The sequence below is a fragment of the Micrasema longulum genome, unplaced genomic scaffold, assembly GCF_059751315.1.
Source record: "Micrasema longulum isolate JH-2025_06_02 unplaced genomic scaffold, ASM5975131v1 h1tg000280l, whole genome shotgun sequence".
NCBI lineage: Eukaryota > Metazoa > Arthropoda > Insecta > Trichoptera > Brachycentridae > Micrasema > Micrasema longulum.
The window spans coordinates 1,177,996-1,193,172 of NW_028277484.1; the positions used below are offsets into that span (position 1 = coordinate 1,177,996).

At 31.9% G+C, this 15,177-nt stretch overlaps 1 protein-coding gene and 1 long non-coding RNA gene across 2 annotated transcripts in view; one reads left to right on the top strand and one right to left on the bottom strand.

The window, feature by feature from the left end:
• ds (dachsous cadherin-related 1) overlaps positions 1 to 15,177 on the top strand; it is a 452,538-nt gene that overhangs the window by 72,040 nt on the left and 365,321 nt on the right. The window lies entirely within an intron of this gene.
• Positions 1,743 to 3,044, bottom strand: LOC148282889 (uncharacterized). The gene is made up of 2 exons (XR_015822002.1): positions 2,420 to 3,044; positions 1,743 to 1,874 (listed from the first exon to the last, which is right to left on the bottom strand). It is a non-coding gene; the product is annotated as an uncharacterized LOC148282889 (long non-coding RNA).

Consider the following 15,177-nt stretch of genomic DNA (forward strand, 5'->3'; position numbering starts at 1 on the left):
GTTGCTTATTACCAGTCCTGTTCCGATTTGTTTCAGCGGGCGCCTCCCCCGCTCATTAATTATTCGATTATTCTCAACGTGCATTAATATGCTATTCACAGAGCATAAAGACATCGGACGGGTGGCGAAGTTCCCTCTCCTAGAAATCTGTCGAAGCGTGACATTTAGCGAGACCTGAATGGTAATTTTTATTATTTTATTAATCCCATAAAGTGAAGCCGCCGCATTGCCACGAATATTTACAACAGCGTTTATAACCTGTTGGGAGGAAAGGATCTTCTTCGACTACATAGAGCCATGATCACCAAAACACCGTAACCGACAAGAGAAATATTTTACGGGAGAATATTTTTATAATCTACTTTAAGAATCGAGTTTTGTTTCGAATATTAATTTTATTGATATCAATAGTCGAAACAGAGTTTGATTCTTAAAGTGTACTCCTTGTTAATTAAGAGAAGGAAGTCTTCTCCTGTAAAATACTGTTTTCGCAGAGGACTCCCGTTTTACACGTGTTTGTTCCATGCAATACCGTAAAAAGTACACTAAAATCATAGAATTATAAATATATATGTACATTTTTATTTAACTTTTTGTACATCAAGTTAAAAATTTGGTTGGAAGATATTGCTATGCTGGCTTTTTACCAAATAGCAATATCTTTCAACCGAATAAAAAAAATATTTTCATAATTCAAGTTATAAAACATGTTCAATAGAAAATAAAAATGAAAAAGCTAAAGAAATATAAATAAATGTATTTGTGTATAAATTATCTTAAATCAATACCGTAACTCAATGGAAAAAACGAAAAAAAGAGGGACAGGAAAGGAGGAGAGATTAAGGAAGAGAAAGGAGATGTTTCGTCAGACGTGAGTTAACCTTTCCCTTACTGTCCTAAAAACATCCTCGTGTTACTGTGCTGTGTAGTTACTACACATGCAAAAAATGAGAGATTTTAAATCGTAAAAAAATAATACTCATCAGCAATTGCCTCAATTATTTATAGATGAAGTCAAAAGTGATGATATTTTTAATCTTATTGCGAAAAAAAAACATAAAAAAACCATTAACTCATGCTTTCAGTGTGGGCAAAAGAACCGCCCCCAACGGAAGTCGGTCAGCTACTAACGCCGCTAACGGGCGTCTAGGAGAAGTACAAGAACCTTAGCTGTTCGCGCGTTTAATGCATAAAAATTGTCTCTCTCGCTCCCAAATATACCCGTTTTATCGAGAGTGAGACGTAAATAGTGTGCGAGACAGTTAAAAATTAGGTTTACTCTTTACTACGAACGCAACACAAAAACATATTAAATAAGCTAAGGTAGACTTATCGCACCGCGAGGCGAGAAAAAAACTTAAAATTTTGATAACTTTCTTCAGAAAGACTTATCTGGATGGTTTCCTTGCATAAAAATCAATCCATGCTATAAAAAAAGGTGTTTGTTTATTGTAACTTAATTTTATTATAAAAAATATTTAAAAAATTGTAACACAGGTAATTATTTATTATCAATACCAGACAATATTGATGGAATGTCAAAAAAACAATGCATAGTATTACTGTTTCGCATTGAAAAATTAAAATTTATTAATATGCACCCTGGTATTTCCAAATCGAGTAAAACTGAATCCTGATATATCTTCATGGTAAATTTATTAGGTTTTAACACTCTAGGAAGTTTTTTAAGATTAATAAACTTTACCAAATAAATAAATATTTTTCAGAAAGGATCTATCCTATTGTGTATTCAGATAATTGGTAGAATTCCGTATTAAAGTTTGGTAAGGTATCCAAAATAAAACACTTTTATTGGATTTAATTCTACTTACTTTTATTTATTTTTTAATATATGTGACATGTTTTAAACTAACCTAAATATCAACAATGTTTGATTATGTCCAAATGCTTGCAGACTGGCTGGATTTCCTCCCTAGGGAGTTGTTCATATTTAAATTTATGTTAAGCCCTGTAAATGCCTAGACTTCCATATTCCCTTCTCAAAATTTTTTCCCTCTCTGTTGAAATAAATTTAAATATGAACAACTCCCTAGGGAGGAAATCCAGCCAGTCTGCAAGCATTTGGACATAATCAAACATTGTTGAATTACTACCTGGTAAAAGAAGAAGTATAAAAATTGAAAAATTGTTTTCAGGCGTTGCCTAGTAGGTGATTTGGTTCAGCCGGATGAATCTCACCCACGTGATAAAGGTTTCAGCTCTTTTACTTCACAAAAGTCAACAGATGGAAGAGTTGAGGAAATGTGGATGTTCAAACTTGGGCAGAATGGTGAATGTTACACAGTGTGTAAAGTGGCCACTTAAACCAGCCAATGACAGGTCATAAGCCCTGTAAATGCCTAGACTTCCATATTCCCTTCTCAAAAAAATTTTCCCTCTCTGTTGAAATAAATTTAACCTAAATATTTTCAAAATTTCCTGATATACTAACATTAACGGCGGTTTAATGATAGGTATAGGTGTAAAATATTGTTAATAGTTTATGGAGGTATTTAACAAGTAGGTATAGAGGATTTTTTTATAAATGAAATGTAAAAGATTTGAACAAAACAAGGTTGTCTGCCTCGTGGCCAAATGGTCAGCGCGTTTGCCTACCACGCAAAGCTTCTCGGGTTTGATTCCCGACAGGGTCGTTATGAAATATTTATTTTAAAAGATGTTTTAACACTAGAATATTTCAGTCCCTGAACTGGCACTTGAATCGTAAGACTGATCATATTACCTTCATTTTGCAAAAATGATTAAGATATGGTACGGCCTTAATCTCCACTCGATTTTCCTATTCATGATTTTTCATTGAGAGTAGCCATCGAGTCAATAACAAGCTTTAAAGATAAAAAAAAATCATTGTAAATATTCAATAAACACGCACTCAAGAACTCACGCACATTGAGACTTTTACTTTTAAAAACTATTTCTCCGACTAATGCAAATGTAATTTGTAATTTGTTCGAAAGTAACAATATTAGCAAATGTAGTAACAGGCGAGTAGCTGGACAATCAATATCGCTTGTTAATTAATTCATAGTTAAAGAAACAAGTCATAGTTAAAGATAAAAGTCTCCCGACCGACTACAAAGGTATAGTACCGATACCCCCACCATTAAGTTTTAAGGTAAGTACATCATTTTATACCGACGGGTCTAGAACCCCTCGATACGTTTATCTACGCATTAAAAGTGTTAAAAAATTTGTTCCACCGAGCAATTTTTCCTTTAAAAATGATTTATTATTTTTTTTTATCGTTTTTAGGTTGGCACTTTTTTTCTTAAAAGCCTATTAAAAATATGAGAGAGAAATAAGTAAGTTTTGAAGTTGAATTAAATTCCGACGTAACTGTCACTTTAATAAAACGAACGCCTAGATGTGAAAAAGATGTCGCTAGGTTCTGTCCTATTAACAAATCAGAGTATCTAGGCGTCAGACACAGATTATATGCGTCAAAAAGTTACCACTCTAAAGAAAATATGTTTTTATTGTATTTTTTTTTGTAGTCGATCGGTAGATACATACAGACGATCGTTAAGCGTACCGTCTAGGTGGTTTCCAAAATTCATGTTCAAGCGAGCATTTTTTGCTTGAATTAGAATTTATTGGAGTTTATAACCGCTTTGAAGTGAGCACTTTTTATTACAGAAGCCTATTTAAAATATAAATAAGAACTATTTTATATGTTTATGACGTAAGGAACGCGGACTAATTGTTTGCGGTCATTCCATTGGCTTGTTTCGATCATATGATGTCGATATGACAAGTAGGTAGAACATAAAGAGGTAAGATACAGATAGTACAGAAGTTAAGTATACCGTCTCGATATATACAGATAAAGATAGCGTTTATAATCAAGGCACTGATGATGGGAGACTATCCACAGACGAGTCATGCCCTGAGTCGGGCGTGATCACCATCCTCAGACATGAGGCGCGAATTGAAGAAATGTATATAAGGGTTAATTTTTTCCAAGCCATTTGATACTTTATGTTCAATATAATTCTATTAAAGAAAAAAACTTTATTTCTTCATTATTATTTTGTATTGAGGTACAATGTTATACACCCTATTATGTTTATTTAATTTTTAAACCCTCTGTTTTCTTGTTCCTGTTTTTGATATACTGCTTACTTTATTTTTTTTATTGATAAAATTTTTCTCTGATTTTGAACAAAACCCAAAATAGTAATAGCATTTCGCGTATACAAATCTCATGCTAATGAAATTTAATGAATTATCATTGCATTCACTGGAAGGTAAAGTATTGCACCGGGCATGCGCCCGTCTCTTGCGTGTTCTCTCAAATTTGCATATTATCTATAACTGTTGAACCCAGAAGCCAGTTACTGCCGAGACTGCTATGGACCAAATACTCGGTAAAAAGAACAAACCGTCTGAAAAAGAGGGCGTATGGTGTGTTTTAATTTCGATACAATCCCTACCCAGGAGGGTCTTGACTATGCACAAACTCAATTTTTTCCATTAAGAAAACTAAACTCTTCTTTGCTTGGCAAAAAAAATGTTTATAGCACTGACCTAGTGGTTATTTAATTTTGTTTTTGTATAATAAAAAGAAAAACACTTTTTATAGCAATTAAATAAAAAACAGCTTCTTAAATCAGACCAGAGTGAACTATTATGATTATTTTTTAGGTAACATTAATTTAAATCTCCTATTTACGGCATCAATTAAATCGTTTTTTTTTATTTCTAAGATTTTTACAGTATCTAATTGGATAATAAAATTGGACCTCGGATTAAACAACGCCATTGCGGACATTTGACCGGCATTAACTTTAAAGCATCAAATATTATTTAAAATGATTTAAAAATATCCGTTTTATGTAAAATAAAATTTGTTTTATATTTTAAGTTCAAATTTCACTAATTCAATTACTCTTATTAAATGACCCTTTACTTATCTACTCTGTTGTGTCAATCTTTGTTTCCGAGTGCACAATAACATTTTAGAGAAATTAACAAATTGCTTTTTTTTTACCTTACATTTGTGTTATGATTATATTTTTTCTTACTTCACGAATGCGCACGGGAAAAGTGGGGCAAAATAAGAGGATTTTTGGACACAGTTTGATGTATTCAAATAAGATTCTACGCTCTTTCTGGACTATACTAAATTCTATGATTTCTACAGTGTCTTATTTTATCTTGTTATTGTTTTTTTCATTTGTTTTAACAAAATGTATATATTACGTGACAATCTGTCACTTGCTGGTTTGTTGAACTCTTAACGCACTTCGTAACATCCACCATTCTGCCTGTTTGAACATTTACATTTCCTCAACACTTACTTTCGTTGACTTTTATGATGAAGACTTCTTCATACCCTTTTTTTTTTAAATATTTTCGCTCTCTGCTGCAGTAAGTCTTAGACTTGATGACTCTCTAGAGCGTGTCATCCAGATTTTGTTAAAAGACGTTTGGACAAACCTAAAAAATTGTTTACACTAACAGCATAGATAGAATTGGTATATGTTAATATTAAAGAAATAAAAAAATCTTAAATAGAAAAAGAAAATCTCATTTCATTAGTAATCTTTGGATCTAGTAAGTACGAATTCCTGTTCTGAGACAAGATTTAAGATTACTTATTCAAGGTAGAGTACGATAGTTTGTAGGTACTAACGACATATTTAAGCCTACACACATATGCCTTGTAGGTATCTTATTTGCGTTCGATTCAGGCTTACCTGTTCATCGTGGGCGTAAAGTAGTTCTATTTTTATTGCAAGGGATGTTCAAATCACATTATTTACGCACTTGCAATGTCTTTTTTCCTCGATATGGTATCTTTCGTACCCTGAAGATTTTTTTATTGCTTAACGATTTTATACGTATGTCTAATTTTCCGCTATAAAATATTTTTTTGAATAGCATACCCGAAAACCATTTTAAATACAGAGGGTCTTCCTAATGGTTCCTTAAAGCAATGTTAATATTATTGTTAATAAACAAGTTAATAACAATAAATAATTCAGTAACCGCGATTTTAATCATTAAATTTACCTCTTTCGTTGGCCGTAGGTTTGTCAGATTATATAGAGGGCGTATGTCGGATATTGTCATTGTTTGACAATAAAACACGAATGGTAGCAAAAATTGTGTAATAGCTATAAAATACTTCTGTTAAACCGTGTTCTGGACTAGTGTTGTTCACTTGATGGTGACTCTCTGGTAAAAAATCTGATAAGACCAAACAAATAAGCCCAGCCCGCCTTGTAATGCAATGTTCGGCGGATTCGATTCCCAAAAGGCTCGACATTAAATATGGTTTAACACACTGAATTATTTCATATACCAATGACTCGTGCCAAAAGCAAAAGAGTGATGTTCTTTTTTTATGTAATTAATCTGTTAATAATATGTAGGTACCATTATTAAAAAAAATCTCTTTTATTAGGGACGAGGTTGTCAATTTTTTTAAAGTTCGAGATTAGCAAAAATTTCCAAATCTGCTTTCCTTCCATACTTTTTACTTTTATTTGCCTTTTATATACATATTGATAATTTTTATGTTTTTTTTTTCATTATGTATTTTTGTTTATTTTAATTTAGTACGTACTATTATTTGGCATATTATTTATTGCTCCTATTTCTTGTGAGTTTCTAGAATACATATCTCAATTATCATTTCAAGTATGCTTTTATATATATATATATATATGTACATGTATATTCTTTTTCTGTTCATTTAAATGATACTCTAATTTTTTATTTTTTTTAATACTACTATATTTTACTTTTATTTTGTTGATTTTATTGATACCACTATTTTGTATATTTGATTATGTGTGATTCTTAATTTGTATAATTTATATTTAAAAAAATATTTCTGATTATCTTTTTTGCGTTGTATTCTTTGGAATTTGATTATTTATTACATTTACCTCTTTTTCTAGATTGTTTTTTTATGTCATAATAATTTGATCTATTCAATTTTACCATGTATTTTTATTGTTATTTATTGTGGCTTGACACGGGCATAGCCTAAAAGCCTTAATAAGTTCATAAATATTTAATTTTGTAATTTTGAATGAATAAATAAATAAATTTGGCTTATTTATTTAAAATCTGTTAAATGACTAATTCAAGTATGTGTATTTATTTGATCAAATCTGATTTCCGTTCATAAGAGATTTGTCATTTTTGTTATATGTTACTATTTATTTTTATAAAAACCACACTGATTAAAATCATTGTTGAAGATTTCTTATGCAAAATTTATTAACTTGTAATTGATTACAAAATATTCAAACTGTTCATTTTTATTTTATTTATTAAAAGAAAACAACAGCCATTTTAACAACAAAAAAATATTTACAAATAAACCAAAATTAAGGCAAATTATAGTTTTCTATACATTACTAAATACATAAAATGTCAAAAAAAGAGAAAAAAGCGTACCTTTAAAAAACCACTCTGTATCATTCCACACATAAAAAAAATATATATTACAATAATAATGAAATAATAAAAAAATTAACCAAAAAGGTTTTTGTTTACTCGGACTTAAAAATCCTTTCGCCGGCGAATCCATACGGAGAAATCCCAGATCAGCCTTCCCTTCTTTCTTCTTTCAAACACGAGAATTATTACAATATAAGTGTACAAAAAATAAAATATTAGGTAGGTACAGTTAGATTAAATTAAATTGAATATTTTTAATTAGGGTTCTAGCATTTTCTTTGAATTTGTTTAAAGTGAGGAAATATAAATCGATTTAAGTTAAAAACGTGTTATGTTTTATGAAGAAGATTGTAAATGGTAAATAAAACTAATAAAAGTTGTATATATGATATTAATAAGCGTTTGTTTTCTATTATTTAAATATTAAAATAAATTGATGTAAAAATCTACTTAAAAAAAATCAGTTGCAAGTGTTTAAGGTAGTATTTTACTACCAAGTTTCCAAGAGCCCATTTAAAATTGTAATTGTTATAAAAAAAAAGTCTCTCCATCTTAAACTGAAATGTTTTCGTCTATCCCTGTACCCTCTATCGACAAGTATCTAATAACATTCCCTTTCTAGAATGACGAATTGCGAAATTTAAGCTTTTCCCCGAATGAAATAATATATGTATCTACTATTAAGAGACTAAAATGTATTTTTCATGAAAGTCTCGATTTTTGTTGGTACTACGGAGAATGTCTAAAAGACATCAACGCTTGGTAACACACGAAACCCGTTTAAAATCGATGGTGTCGAAGACCAAAGGGGCTAATAAAGAAAAGGAATATAATTTTATCATCACGGCGCTGACATTTAGGAATTTTTTTGTTTTTATTCCGTAAAAGGTATTTATCAAAGGGCGCGCCAGTGCTGTCAAAGGCGATTTAGGTGTGATCACTGAATTAATAAAATGGGTTTTTGAGTTTAAAATGGAAGGATCGACCTCACATATATTTTTGTTGATGTAAAATGTGTTTTATATTTTATTATTTTTGTCTGAAAGCCATAGTATAAATGACAGATGAACGCACAGCCTACATGTTGTATTATTAAATGGAAAAATCTTTATACCGACGAAATCGTTTTAATAACGATGATCGTAACTAATTACTGCCGTTGACGCTCGCTCGAATCAAACGTCCGTTTGTATCAAACGATATTGATTTATTACAGTGACAAGTAGTGATTCATTTTCCAAATATACAAATGAACCTATAATTCACGTGACAAATGCCAGATGTAAAGCAATGACGAAAGCCGCCACGTGAAATAGCGGCTCATATTCGATTGCTTTAAGCTAGTCCTGCAGTCTATTAAGCTGTCATAGAATGAAGCAAAAAGCAATATCATTATAAAAGTAACAAGTACACGCAGTCGTTTAATTATTTTCTCTTTAACGAAGTGCCGTCGTATTATTTGTTCGTCTATTCGAGCTTTTACGCGCGTCTTCCTATCATACCTTCCGTAAGCAGCTTGAGATCAAGCTCGTATTACAAGTCAGCAAGAAACACAATAAACGGAAAACAAAACACGACCACTACTCAAAAAGAACTTATCAGTTACTCGGCGTCAAAGAAATGTGCTAAATAAAAAGTATCGTTTTATTCTAAGCTTTTGTACTGGGATGACCGTTTCACAGGTCCGGACAATACTTCAGGAATCCGACTACATTTGTCAGGTGCGAACAGGAGGCCCTATTAACATTCTCCTTGGTGCGAGGGAGACACCAAGTGTCGCGAGTCTTTTCACTCTTTTTTCCTCGGTCCTGATAGAGATAGGCGATACGGTGGATTCTCGGGGGAGAAAAGGACGCAAGACACCGAATCGGGACTCCTGATGATGCGAGGAAAAACATGGGCTTATTTGAATACGGTAGGTCGAGAAGGTAGGTTATGCGTGAGATTTAAGTAGCTGTTAGGACTTTCTGGTTTTGGGGGACTAGTTTGGTGAGGGGAGAGAAGAAGCGGGGCTCGCGGCCATTGCCATAGTACAGACGTCAACAACTTAAAATAAAAGTAACTATTCTTAATAATTTATTTCCCTTTCAGGAGAATAAGTGTCCTATTGAATACAATAGTTGAAACGCGCGCTGAAAACTCTATTACAAATAACAGAAGTACTTTTCTTAAAGCTAAATGATTAATCGTATTTTGAATAAAACTTGTTTTAAAGTTTATTTTATAGAATATCGGATAGATAACACTATTTATTATAAATAAAATATGTCGGTATTAAAAAATAAAATTAATACTGATTATTTGGACTCAAAATTTTGTAATTGTTGTTATAGCCTTTTAAATTTGATGCGTTCCTCTTGATGCGACAATTATACAACATTATTTATTTATTTATTTAAAGAAACAAACAGTCGACAATGATATAGTAACATTAAAAAAATACAGTTAAAAGACAGACCAGCAATACCCTTATTATACGACAGTTGAAGCGTTTAGTAATATTTTTCCGTAAAAATAATTTAATGCAGATGTATGCTGTAATTTGTAGTCCAAGAATGATATATAAATCTCGTTTAAAAAAAAGAGTTTTATTTTAATAATTTTTTTGTTTTATTTTAAAATTTAAATATATTATATACCTAATTAGTTATTAGTTTCGGTAGTTTTTGACATTTATTGTAACAGAGTGGGGCAACATTTTTGAGAAGGGAATTTGGAAATTAAGGCATTTGCAATGCTTACGATCTGTCGTTTGCGGGTTTAAGTGATCGCTTGCACACCGTTACGTTAACCAATTTGCCCATGTTTGAACATCAAAATTTCCTTAACTATTCAATCCGTTGCATTCCACTTTTATAAAGCAAAATAGCTGAAACCTTTATCGACCTGAGTGAGATTCATCTGGCTAAATTAGGAAACTACCAGGCAAAGCATAAGATGATTTTTCAATTTTTATACTCATTAAACTAGTTAGCCTCAATAATATCCAGCCTTATCGACAAATATCAATATTTTTAGACATACCCAAAATCTTACAGGTAATTTGAAAAAAAGTTGCTAGCTATTTTTTTCTAAAATTATTTCTTTTTCGTTGTATTCAAACCATTGTTATAAATCTTTTTTTTATCTACGTACCGCTAGAGCCCTTGAGATGGTTTTTACGAAAATGGCACCATAAAAAATATCCAGAAAAAATAAAAGTATGTACATTTTACACTTTGTTATATGTATTTTTATACTTTTTAATAAGTTTATAAATTAATAAAAATTTACATTCTAGAATACCACATTTATTTACGCAGTATAAAAGAATATTTATCACATCACTAATATACTAAAAAACATCTTGCTCTAAAAGTGGAGACGCTTTCAGCATCCCTGAGACCTTCTAGCAACTCATTAAACATAGAGTTCCAGTCAGTCTCACTTCTCGTTATTTAGAATGGTAACTATCCTAATTATTCTGAAGCAACTTTGTGATTATCAATACTCTTACTTAAAATCAGACTAAAAACGTGAGAATCCTTGACTTTCTTCAATTTAATTATATTTATTTCTGTGTTCTAAAGGAAAACCACTTCGTATCAATTAAAAACCTTCCCCTTCCTCTCTTCGCGAGTAGCACTTCTACCGCAAGAGTATTCCATTAGGAAGATGGTTCTAATAGGCTTGTGTTTACTTTTAGACTCCTTTCAATACACACGGATTCTTTCAGGTGCAAATTGATTCTTCATTTACAAAATCAAACATATCTCTTGGTTAATAAAATAACGCTCGATATTACGAAAGAGGAGAAGAAAAAGATCCTACATTACGTAACAATGCCCTCATTCATGTCGTCTCCTTGACGGCGTTTACTTACGAAGAAATCTCTATACCATGAGAATGTATTAATGCCATGTAAAGTAATTCAATAATCCCTCAATTATAGAACATTGCAAAACATATTATAAAACTATGAATCTTTACTTATTTCTCTTGGACAGTTTTTTTTATTGTTTGCTTCCAATAAAATGACTTCTATATAAATTTATTTTCAATAAAAAACTCATTATTGTAGTTTTTTTATAATATGTGAGGATTTGATGAGTTGTTTAGGCTATAGCCAGTTTTAGGAAAGGGCGTTCTGTACGCTAGTAGGCTTTGTATTCCTCGCGTGTATTTACAAAAAATAGGTGTATTTCAATAGGTAAACTTTAATGAGCAGGTTAATTCCCGGCCAATAGATTCAATTGATAATAATGTAAAAAACTATATTTACTAAAATATTGACGGTTTTTGGAAATACATAACATCAGTAAAAAAATTAAATGAAAAAATAGTAGTATACTCGTAGATGGATGTCAAGCAGTTATTCTCAAAGTAAATGTATTTTATTTTACAGGAGGGAATGTGGTTGCAAATATAAGCATTTACTAGGTTAATATCATATTCATTAAAAATTATCCACCGCATCGATAAATCAAATGAAAAGTTTTCATATAATCTGTTACATGAAGGTAAGGTGATCAGTTTTACACCTAAAGAATAATGAAATATTGCAGTGTAAGTGATCTTTATGATCAATGTTTCACACCCTGCCAGGAATCAAACCTGGGACCTTAGAAATAATAGACGAACGCCCCAACCACTTTACTTACTTATCTCCTCTAAATTTCCTTATTCAGGATTTTCACTTGAGAGCAGCCATCGAGTCGAAAACACTCGTCCAGTGTTTTGGTTCTATTTATTAGAAGTAATCATATGGGAGAACCTTATTCGAACATTTTATATTTGATTGAGGTAGTTCTTATATAGTAAATAGCAATTTGCGATTTATTCCAAGGCGTATACAGTCCAATTTAAGAAGTAGAATCGTTCACGGTCGGTGGATTTATTTTAATGTGGCTCGTAAATTTCTCGTTTATTGTAATTTTTGCTGTCGACACATTTATTGTTGTACAATGGAGAATATAATCGGCTCATTTTGTGTATATGCGATGTTATTACATATTACATTACAGAAGAACAAACAATAGGCTTTTGATCCGTGTCGGCTTTAAGTAGGTATAGTCTAGTTCTAAGAATGTCCAGGATTTGACAAAAATAGGTTGTTACTGCGCACAACTCCACCATTTGAGACAGACCAGTGTCTACCAGAATTACACAGTGACGATCAGTCGTATTCTAGTATTCGGTTGGACCCGTCGTCTTTTTTCTTCCTGTTCCAGCCATTTATCCTCTGTATTCCCAAATTAATTTATAGAGGGAGTACCTTTTTAATATAGATTACACTGTTTTACTAATTTTATCAACCGCAAAAGAACGAGTAATATTATTTAATGTACTAAATGTTATTAAATATTTGTATATAACCACCCACCAATTTTTTATGTCTATCGGTTTCGAGACGTACCCGTCACTTCGTCAGCACATCAATTAAACCAACATGCAAAACCCACTATACAACTTCACCACAGTTGTTGCACAAAAATATAAAACCAACACGTCATGCATTATAATAAGCACATGCACTGATTAGGACAAACATGCACTGATTAGCTTATGAAAATATTTTATGTTGTCTGAGAAATCGTTGAAAAAAAGGAGAGGGGATGGAAGGAGGAGCTTGAGAGTAATAGGTTTATATTAATAATATTATTTAATGTCGTTGTAAAATATATTTTTTGTTGCAAGCCGGCTATAATTTATTTAAAATATACCTGAACTTTTTTTCCATTGTGTATTTTTCAGCTCTTTGGATACAACCCGTGACAAAAATGATCAAGATAAACTGCAATTGGAATACCAGTGCGGTGCTCTATGCACCATTGGGTTCGGATAGGAAAATTATGATAATGACGATGAAAATTCAAGTTAAATAAACAAGCTCATCTATTGATAGCCATTTTATATTGCGGGCAAGGGCCATTAAAAGGATGCGCGGTCAGATTTTTTATATAAACGTATTCTTGTATTTTCTCCCTGGATTAAGGCACTACACTGTATTAATACAGAATCTTATAATTTATACAAAATTTGAAATAAAAAAATCAATTATTTCCATACTGTACTATGAAGACATTGGAAAGGAAATTATTTTTCAGTTTGTAGTTGAATTGTATATGTTTTTTTTAGCAAGAAACATTTGTCAATTATAACAACAAGAACAACAATAAACCATCACGCTGTTTTCCCGTAGGAGTACGCAGAGACGATTGAACGCCACATCGCTCTGTATTTGCATACAGACCTCGATTCCTCTACATTCATACATGTTTTTATGCACGCATGTTGATTATTCCAACTCTTGACACGTCCATCTCAAGTATTTGCTGTATTTGATCGTGCCATGTATTCTCGGCCTTCCTCGTTTTCCGCACCCATCAACACTAGCATCGTAGATCCATATAGCCGTTCTTTCGCTGTCCATTCACTATACATGTCCAAACCAGCGCAGCACCCCTTTCTTGATTTTGTCAATAATGCTTGTCTCAGATTTATATGGTTCATAGATCTCGACATTTGTGCACCTATGGTACATCGTTTTACCGCACATTTTTATTTTATTTTTTTTTTTTTTTTTGCACCACAACAGGCCAGGAGGCCTAATTACAGTGGTGAATTACATCACAGAGCACCCAGGCTTGAGAAAAATCACATTTTAATTTTTGTGTTCTCACCGGGAATCGAACCCGGAACCTTCCGTGCGTGAGTCAAGCGTCTTGACCACTACAAAAATCATTTGCCTGAGAGATCGCATTTCGACAGCATTTAACCTATTTCCATCACTATTTTTTCTATTCCGTACTTCGCTTCTATATATTACCGTCGGCATCAGAACTCCATTGTGCATTGCTCGTTTTGCCACCTGCGACAAACATTTGTTTGCCAATGTAGACTTCAGTGCACCGTTCACCCTGTTGCCGGCACTCTTCCTTTTTTCAATATCTTTCTAAGTCTTTCCATCCCCAGTAAACACTCTTCCCAGATACCTACCTGATTCAGAATATCTCCGTTGACGCTGGTCTTTTTTTTTTTTTTTAACTTGAAAATTTATTTATAAACCCTTACGGATTATTACATTCAATTTACAAAAAAATAATATAAACATTTTTCATTTATACTCTGTTGTTCAAAATATTTTTTTTACATCTATTGAAAAGTTTGTCTGAGTCTTTTGTTTAGTTTTGTCTGGTAGTTTTTTGTATAATTTCAGTCCCTGGTTCATTAGTCTTAATTGACCTTGTCTTGTTTTAGAAAGATGTATATAGTATTTGTCTGATATTCTCGTATTATGTCCATGTTGACTACAATTTTTTACAAGTTTTAGTTCTTCGTCTACAATTACATAAGTGGCTAATTTATGGATAAGTTTTAATGATTCTAGTTGAAAGAGTTCAGTTAAATTTCATTGCTTAGTTTGTTTAAAAAGTTCCCTAGTTGCAGTTAGATAGGGAAGGTCATATATCCTGCTCCCCATAGTAGTTGCGTATAACATATTTTAGTTTTTACATAGGCTTCATACATTAGAATTTTTTCCGTTTTTGGAACAAAGTTTTTGATTTTTAAAAAAAGACTCGATAATGTCGCCACTCATTATGCAATATGAATACATTATCCTTTCATGCATGTATGCAACTTCCTAATAAAATGACTCGTGTCCCGACAACGATCTTTACACATCTCGCCCCATATCGCGAACGTTTTACGAATAAATAAATTTCTTCGCCGATTATATTTCCCCGCTTTATTTTTCAC